This window comes from Armigeres subalbatus, chromosome 3 (assembly GCF_024139115.2).
Source record: "Armigeres subalbatus isolate Guangzhou_Male chromosome 3, GZ_Asu_2, whole genome shotgun sequence".
Classification (NCBI taxonomy): domain Eukaryota; kingdom Metazoa; phylum Arthropoda; class Insecta; order Diptera; family Culicidae; genus Armigeres; species Armigeres subalbatus.
In genome coordinates, this window is record NC_085141.1 from 303,023,252 (window position 1) to 303,033,752 (window position 10,501).

Genomic DNA, 10,501 nt, shown 5'->3' on the forward strand with positions numbered 1-10,501 from the left:
GATGCATTTGGCGATTCCTTTACGATTTTTTTAAGTTCCTTTAGGTGTTTGTTCGAAAATGTCTTGTGAAAATCCCTCGGAAATACCTTTATAAAATACTTTGCAGATTTCTTCAGAAATTGGTTAAGTTTTCTATCGGAAATCTCTTTGAATTTTATTTCAGCTGTTTTTTTTTAAGAAACTTAAGAAAACTTCTTAAGGAAATGTTCCGGAAATATGTTTGGGAATTTCTTCAGGAAATCCTTCAGAACTTCTTACGAAAACTCCTTCAGGAAATGTGTTGATGCAAAAATATGAGATTACTGGGTCCATGACGTTAGGCATAAGGACGTTAGGCATACCTTTCTTATGTCATGGGCTGTTTTTGGGGCATATAATGCTTAACACCTTTATGCCTAACGTACTCATGCCTGACGTCCTTATACCTGTTCGGGTGACCAACATCTAGTTTGTTCTAGTTTTTGACCAAAATCTAGTTTGCTTGGACCTAGCAGCCAAGATACCGGTACTATAAGTGTTAAACGGCCAAGTTATAGCCTATTCAGATTACGCCATTTATGAACATAAATATCATGATAAGTAACAGCCTGATGCCATCTTCATACATTTGATTTTCCGCTTTAACACGATATTTATTAGGATAAATAATCTAATCGTAATCTGAATAAGCTATTAAGCTTATTGAAGCAAATTTTGGCAGAATAATTTCAATGGTTACAGCGCCACTAGCGTTCTATTACTGTTTTACTATAAAACTTCGGAAAATGCTTCGGATATTTTTTTGAAATTCCTTGGGATTTTTTAGGAACTCATTCAGAAGTATCTTAAGGAAAACTTTAGAAAACACTTGGAGGAGTTTTTCCGGATATATTGCTTTTAAGATTTTTTTGGAAATACTTCGAGAATACCTTTAGAAACTCCTTTGAAAAATCCATTCGGAAATCCCTCGAAAATTCCTTTAGCAAAAATCCTTCACAAATGACTACAAACTTTTTTTTTTAAATCCCTTCAGGTTAGGCACAATTCGGAAATTTCTAAAAGAAACCATACGAAAAATCGTCCGGAAATTCGTTTTGAAATTCCTCCAGGAATTCTTTTCGATTTTTATCTTGGAAATTCCTCCAGAAATAATTTAGAAAATTGCTAATCATTCTTATGGACACTCTTTTAGTGATTTCTTTGAATAATTCCTTGGAAAACTGACCCCTTCCTTCCTTCGGCTTTGAAAAATCCTAACCAATTTAGTATTTTTAAATATTCCTAAAAAATTCCGAGGGGATACTCAAAAGAATTTACAAAGCAATCTCTAATTGATTTCCCGAATAAATTCCTAGATTTCAAAAAGAATTGCTTCGGAAATTCTCCAGGAATTATTTAGAAAATGGCAAAACGTTTTTTGCGGGAACAGCAATCCATTAACGTTCACTACATTTTCAGTAGATTTGATTGATATATTTATTCAAATATTTTTAAGCATCTTTTGAGAGAATTTCACCCATGATCACCGGGTATTGAAATTTCCCTGATGATATCAGGAATTCCCTGATAATTCCAGGTTTTTTCCAGGTGGGGAGAAATTCCCTGATAATTCCAGGTTTTCCAGGTTTTTCCAGGTAGTAGACACCCTGTTAATTCTACGGCAGAGTTCATCTGCGCAAATAGCAAGAATATAATGAAAGCAAAGAATAACAAGTTCCAACACCAATCATATATACCACAACAGAATTGTTCGCTAATGGGTTTCCACCGCATCACTCGCTTCATCTGCTTGCCCATCACTACGAAACCAACTCCATGCTCTGCTTTGCCGCCGCCGCTGTGATTATATTTAAATGCAGTGTTGGTCGTGGGGTTCACGGTTCTGAATTTACGTTCTCCGGATCTAGGCCATCGGACTTCTTCTTCCATCTACAAAAAGGGTGATAAGTGGATTGTAGCAACTGCGCAAAACGCTCCGATCGAAAAGAGTTCGCCGCCGTACCAAACTGACTATCTACAAAACGCTCATTAGACCGGTAGTCTTCTACGTACACGAGGCCTGGACTATGCTCCTTGGAGTTTTCGAAAGGAAAGTGCTGCGTACCATACCATCTATGGTGGGGTGCAGATGGCGGATTGTACGTGGAGGAGGCGAATGAACCACGAATTGCATCAGCTGTTGGGAGAACCATCCATCGTTCACAAGGCGAAAATCGGACGACTGCGGTTGGCCGGGCATGTAGCCAGAATGTAGGACAGTAACCCGGTGATGGTTCTCGACAATGATCCGACAGGCACCAAGAAGGCGAGGTGCACAGCGGGCAAGGTAGATCGATCAGGTGGAAGTTGACTTGCGGACCCTCCGTAGTATGCGTGGTTGGCGACGTGTAGCCATGGACCGAGCCGAATGGAGGAGACTCTTATGTACCGCACAGGCCACAGGCACAGTCTGAATAAATAAGTAATAAGTATCGGAACCAGCTTTACTCAACCATCTCGAGCATGGTTCCATTGATTGGAAGAGCCTGGAGCTCATCGACGCAATCAACTGCAGCATCAGTGACAGGGAATGATACAAGCTCGTACATCGCGTTGTCACGCAGTGTTCGAACCGTTTCTATTCTGGGCACGGCACTCAGATTTGCCGCGCTGCAGTAAACTACGGAACAATTTATTAAAATGGAGCTCATCTCAAGTACGCCAACTATGAACCCAAGCATCGGACATCCACAATTTTTTTAAGGACACTTCAGATTTAGAAGTGCTCGGGTTTTCAAGGACACACGACTCAATACGGAAGCAACGCATAACAGGGCCGGATTAAGCCGGAAGGAGGCCCCGGGGCCGACAGCTTGTCTCTTCTTATTGGCATTACATCCCCACACTGGGACAGAGCCGCCTCGCAGCTTAGTGTTCATTAAGCACTTCCACAGTTATTAACTGCGAGGTTTCTAAGCCAAGTTACCATTTTTGCATTCGTATATCATGAGGCTAACACGATGCTACTTTTATGCCCAGGGAAGTCGAGACAATTTCCTAACCGAAAATTGCCTAGACCGGCACCGGGAATCGAACCCAGCCACCCTCAGCATGGTCTTGCTTTGTAGCCGCGCGTCTTACCGCACGGCTAAGGAGGGCCGACAGCTTGTGGGGGCCCCAAAATGTACAAAAAAGGTTGGTTTTGGTACATAAGATTTGTGGGGGAATGGAATTGAAAAAAAAATGGAATGTAGGTACATTAAAATAGCATCATTTTTGCATAGGGGAGCGAAAAAGTAAAAATTTGTATCACTCTATTGTATAATAAATAAACAATATTATGCAAAGTGAGGGCGCGCGCGAAATCAGGGCACCTCACGACAACGCCGTTCTTTAACCCTTATGCTGCCAACAAAAAAAAAACACGTGTATGGCCGACAGGGTACCCGTACTCCCATAAATTGATATTTTCATAACTTCAACAGTATTCAACCGATTTGGATAATTTTGACTGTTTTGGAAACAGTATGTACTTTCTGAACGTTCTTAAGATTTACAGATTTTGTTCATAGTTATTCAAGAAATTCTTGAAGTAAGGCCTATGAGTCTACATGCGTAACCAAAGGCCATGCAACCAGTTTCAAATATGCTACATGCTCTTTGCGCTTCTTAGAATTGAAGGTGTTCAGTTCACAGTATATGCTTTGAGTCATGCAAAAAATCCCTGGAGTGAGGTCTTAGTCATCCAAGATATCTCTGGAGTGAAGCCTTAGGATCTACTCGCGTAACCAAAGGCCTATTATCCAAATTAAAGTACGGTACATGGTCTTCGTGGTACTTCGCACAGAATGCGTTCACAGTATATGTTCCGGGTCATCCAAGAAATCTCTGGAGTAAGGTCTTAAGGTCTACACTCGGAACCAAGGCTCTATCGACTTGTTTCCAAATTGTTACACGCTCTTTGTGCTCCTTGAAATAAAATGTGATCACTACATATGTTCTGTGCTATCCACGAAATCTCTAGGATAAGGCGAAATCCCTGGAGAAAGGCCATAGGGTTTACACGCGTAACCAAACACTACTAAAAATCCACACATATTTATTGGCAAAAATCCATAGATTTAACTTATGATGTATATCAGCGCACACATAACCATTGTCCACGCGAACTACTAATACAATATATATCCAAATAAACTTTATGTGTGGTCTCGAATTAGCAATTATTTAATTTATGTGTGGTTCTATATCGATTATATTAGGGTGGAGCTATTGCAAAAATCTATATCGGCGACACATATATCTTATATAGATATTTTTGGCAGTGAAGGAGTTTCGTCTTTTTTTCAAAAGTGGTGCATGCTTTTCGTGGTCCTAAGACTAGAATGCGATCACAACATATTTTTTTTGTTTATTAAAGAGGACTTAAACCACTAGATTCATTCGCCTCTCATCACAACATATGTTCAGGAAATTTGGAGGTGGTTTAGGGGTGGCGCAAAAACAATGTATACTTATATGGAAATTTATATGGAAAAAAATAAAATTTATTCAAGTTATCCTACAAATGTCAAATGTCTGTAGTTAGTCACACCACTAAAAAATATTTGAATTGGTCAGTAAATCACTGTACGATGAGATATTCTCGAGTGTTGTCTGTCTCTGGCCTTACACCAGAAAATTTCTGGATAACACAGATCATATGTTGAGATCAAATTCTATTTTAAGGACCACAAAGAGTATGTACCAATTTTGAAAAAAGTCCATAGACCTTTCGTTACGCGTATAGACCTTGAGGCCGTACTCCAGAGATTTCTAGGATGGTCTGGAACATATACTATGAACGTATTTTATGCTAAGTACCATTAAGAGCATGTACCGTACTTTAATTTGGACAATAGAACTTTGGTTGCGCCAGCAGACCACAAGTCTTTACTCCAGGGATTTTCGTATGAGTGAGGTCTTTCTCCAGAGATTTCTTGAATAATGCACCACAAATTTTATGATCACATTTTATTCAAAGGACCACAAATAGCTTATACTACTTTTGTACCTAGTCGACAGACCTTCGGTAACGCGTGAAGACTCTAAGGCTTTACTTTTGAAATTTCTTGGATAATGCAGAATATATCTAGTCATTCTAGTGATAATAAAGCTTTTAAAAAAAATGGTGATTCTTTTATAAAGACCAGAAAGGGCATGTACTAATTTTGGAACAAGTCAAGGATTTTTTTTGTATAACGCAGAGCATATGTTGCCATTACATTCTATTGTAAGCACCACAAAGAACATCTGCCATTTTTGAGTCCTTTGGTTACCTTTGGATATACCCTAAGGCCTTTCTCTATGGATTTCTTGTATGACCGGACTTATCCGAGAGATTTCTTGGATAGCACTGAACATATGTAGTGATGACGTTCTATTTGAAGATCACTAAGAGCATATACCACTTTTGAAACAAGTCGATAGACTTTTGGTTACGCGTGTAGACCTTAAGGCCTTACTCTAGAGATTTATTGGATGACCTGGAACATATACTGTGAACGCATTATATGCTAAGCACCATAAAGAGCATGTACCGTTTTCAGATTTCCACGATGGACCTTTGGTTACGCAAGCAGACCTTAAGATCTGAGGTCTTACATCAGGGTTTTTTGGAGGCCCAGAACATATACTGTGAACACCGACTATTCGCAATGAGCGCAATGAGCATGTAGGTAATATATTTGAAACTGGTTGATAGTCCTTTGGTTACGCGTGTAGACTCTTAAGCCTTACTTCAAGGATTTCTTGTATAAAAATAGACAAAAACCTGTAAACCTTGACAGTGGGTAAAAATTATATGAGTTTCTGTTTCCAAAACTGTCAAAATTATTTAAACCGGTTGAAAATTGTCAAAGTTATAAAAATATCAATTTATGGGAACACGGGTCGGCCATCCATAGCCAACATAGACGACAAACATTCAAGTCACTTCGCAACAGAAGGTGATATTTAACTACGATAAATTCGAACACCACTAGTTACAATTATTCTAAACTTGAAACAGTTTATTCTAATCTAATATGCATAAAATTAAAGTAATCATTTTATCTATTCCTTGTGTTGGGAGATTTTCTTCCTGGTTTTGGAAAAACAAAAGCAAAAATACACACATGAACAAAGTTACGTAACAGACATTTTTGTGAAGTTTCAATAATATTTCCATATTTGTGTGACCATTTCCATTTACTATTCTGGTGTAGTTCGACCCACCCTTGTGTTAACTATTTATCATGTTGGCTGTTGAACAATGCTTGATATTCAGTGATTCCACTACATTGAAGAAGTAATTGCTCTCGTTACTGTTACCGCATTAAAAGCATACCGTTGATAAATATTTGCATAACTCAAATAATAAATAAAGACTGATAAGCTGAGTAAACATGTTGTAAGGTGACCGCAATTCAAGCATATAATAAACGGATGTATGCATCTACACGAATAGTTCATTTTTGGCTTGGCTCCTCTTACAGCTTAAAATCTACTTAGTTTTGAAAAATCCCTTGTATATTATTCTATGGTTGATTCAATGTTTTGTTTGCATCGGAGATATTCTGATATCGAACATCGCCACTTCCGCACTGATAGAATCATCCGTCAATTTCACGACGCAATCTAATTTTTATGATCCTAATTATTGTTATCTGACGGTTTTTATGCTGTATTGTTAGTTTCCTAAATCTAATATGGATTCTCACTGCACTATTTATGTATATATCCCGGGCTAAGATTTCACTTGATCTTAATTTTGAGTGTTCATATATTTAGTATCTTCAGTTCACGCATATCTCGATGACGTATCCACTATTGCTATTACATATTTTACAATCTACTGTAATTTGTGGTGCTTTGATTTGTCCAAGTGAGATATTGTGGCTAACATTAAAAGTGTGGAGAAGACCGTTTCGAAAAGACACTACACGTTCAATGCTTCCAGCATGCAACGCCCATTGGCACTGTCGAAAACATTTCCTTCGAAAACAAAATGTTGCCACTGACTGCGGTGGGAATTGAACCCACGCTTGCAGCACGGTACTGCAAAGTCCTTTTCGATCGTATTAGAATGTGTTTTCTTCATTTCCTCTGATGTTTGACTACTATATTGTGTTGCATGATTGTTTGAAACCTTAATTATAGAAAGTAAATTTCCTCGTGATATTTGTTAGTCGCTTGGAAATTAGGATGATAACAAAATTTACTGTAGAATGATTCGGGAAATAGTTAGAATAGAAGCAACTACATAACGTTTATGTGGAGAAGTAGTGCACCAATAGCATAAATTAAATTATCCTGAAGATATCAAACCTTTGTATTTTATAAAGAACAAGATTTTTTTTATTTCTGAGACGAAAAGCTATCAATTACCCCCTCTTGAAAATACAAGAAATCAAAATCTGTATACCAGATTCCCGAGGTATGAGACTTCTTCAACTGACAGGTCGTTTTGCCTCGTCTATAGTGACTATATTTTCGACATGTCGAAGTTCTATATATCTGCAATAATATTTTGAACAAACTCATTCTATACTGATACCATGGGTATTTTTGGCCAATGATCATTTGGTACGAGTTTCATTATACTAAGACACACCTGTGGTACTTGTACCAAGGTACAAGAGGACAAGAAAATTATCCCAAGACTATCTTTGATAAACACAATAATTGGTATGATACTCATTTCAAGATTCTTGTACCATGGTGTGTCATGTGTGTCATAAGTATTAATTTGCCAACAACTCATTGCAGGAGCTGCGTTCTAGCTACTGTTCAAATACTAGTTACAATAAATTCGTCACCAACATTTCAAAAGGCCGAAACTGCTTTTGTAAACAAGAGCATCTCACGTCGCTGGTGGGCTGATTTGTGCCCACCCACGCAAATCAGCGCCATTTAATGAAAGAAGAGAATTCGCTGCTCAAATTAGCCCACCAGCGACGTGGGATTACAAAAAAAAACATTAATAGAATCCATAAAATCCATTAATAAAATCCATAATAAGATCCACAAAAAAATAATTTTAAAATCTATAATTATGGGACAACTACAGCTTTTATATCTTAGCCAATAGACTATTTGTCAATTTATTTTCTTCAATTTCAATTATTTGTCAATTTCATTATTTTCAAAATTTCAGGAGAGAATTCAAAATTTGATTGGAAAGAGTGCCTGTTTTGTCGTGTTTCTGCTCAGTCAGCAGACAGTTCGCGCGGACCGATTTTGTTGTTCTGTGCGGCCGAAATGAAAACCAATCAGTGCCTGTGGCTGTATTGTCGTGTTTCTGCTCAGTAAGCAGATAGTTCGCGCGGTCAAGTGAGTAAATAATTGGTTTGTTCTGCTTTGGACGGTTCGTAAGTAAATTAATGAATATATTTTATAAAAAATTTCAGCATATACACTGGAGTCGGTTTTTACGCGGGGGATACGTTCCGCGTTAATCAAAACCGCGTAAAAAACGACTTCACTAGAAATCGTTTTTTGTGCTTTTTACGTGTTTCCGAACCTTTTTTAAAAACCGCATAAAAAAACTTTTGAGAAAATCCGCGTAAAAAAAACCGCGTAAATCCCAAAAACCGCGTGAAAAACGACTTTTAAAACGGTTTTTCGCTATTTTCACGCGTAACCAAAGATCTATCGACCTGTTTCAAATATGGTGCATGCTCCTTGTGTTACATATAATAGAATGTGTATGAAGAATAACTTCTTGGCTATCCAAGAAATTCCTGCAGCAAGGCCTATTGATCTACACGCGTAACCAGAGGTCTGTCGACCTGTTTCAAATATGGTACATGTTCCTTATAGTAGATAGAATATAATGTGTACACCGCATAGTTTCTTGTCTCTCCAAAAAAAATCCTGCAGCAAAGCCTTTCGATCTACACGCGTAAACAAAGGTCTGTCGACCTTCAAATAAATTGCTTGCTCTTTGTGGTACATGGAATAAATTCCGAGTGAAAATAGTCACGTAAATAACGACCCAAGTCAGGGACGTTGTACGGTTCGAACAGGAGAGCAACTACGGTCCTCGACTCCGAGACCGACTGCCAGCAGCTGCTGGACAGATGCACAGTGGTTAAGATTCAACTGTGTTGCTTGCGTGGCTTCTTATTGTTTTCCTCTCCAATGGGACACGGAGGTCCACCCATAACGTGATTACATGCTTGCTTTTTGCTGGCGCAGATGGACACTGGTAACTTATCGCATTCCTGCGCCTTGTGCCCTTCTCAACCACAATGACGACGCTGGTTGCTACGGTCTGAGCACTTAAAGTCGTAGGACTTATGTCCCGACTCTAAGCACCAATAGTACCAGTCCAGTTTGCTTATTGGGCTTACTTTATACCGCACTGCGCGGAACAGACAAAACTCGATTTTCCCAAGGAAAAAGCGCCAGCAGGAAGATCGAGACCGTGAAGAGACGGAGCAACTGTACCGCGCTAATAACACACGAAAGTTCTATGAGAAGTTAAACCGTTCTCGTAAGGGTAATGTGACCAGCAAGCGTCCTGCGAAACGCGGGACGCCTATCTGGATTGCGTCACTGGCTTGAGAATGGATCCTTCAAAAGCGCATTTCGGATAGATTTTGGCCCAAAAATATTTGGAAAAATATTTGTAAGGCTGTATGAATTGTAATAAATTTGTAAAACGAAGTTGAAAAATGCAGCGTCTGGTCACATTACGTAAGGGCCACGTGCCACAGCCTGATATGTGTAGGGACATAAACGGGAACCTTCTTACGAACGAGCGTGAGGTGATCCAAAGGTGGCGGCAGCACTACGAAGAACACCTGGATGGCGATGTGGCAGACGAAGATGGCGGTATGGTGATGGACCTGGGAGCAGACCTTCAAATATTCGATTTTTTTTATGAAGCCCATCGGCCTTCTTTGTCACTTCACTTCTAAACATATTCATATTCGGCTCTGCACCGTCAATTTTCAAAATGAATATGGGTCAGTGAATATTTATTTGAATATCACAAATTATTAAATAATCGTAAAACTGAACACATGTTTGATGATTTAAATAAATACACGCATAGATCTAATCCCGACGTTCAATTGAGGGGCATTTTTAGCGCCAAATGTCAATATAATCAAGGCTAATTTTATTTTTTTTTTTCGCGCGCAGTTACCATATTCAATTGAATGAATTTATGAAGAAGTAAACTGAGTAAGTCATTCTATGTTTTGAATAATCAAAACACGAATATCAAAAGTCGGAGTGATTGTGCTTCATGAAAGTGAATATTTTATGCTTTGCCTGGGAGAACGCGCGCAGGACATAATTTTACCGGCTGCGAATCTCCAAGAAATCAAGGAGGAGATTGGCCGGCTGAAGAACAACAAAGCCCCTGGGGTTGACCAACTACCAGGAGAGCTATTTAAACACAGTGGTGAGGCACTGGCTAGAGCGCTGCATTGGGTCATTACCAAGATTTGGGAGGAGGAAGTTTTGCCGCAGTAGTGGATGGAAGGTGTCGTGTGTCCCATCTACAAAAAGG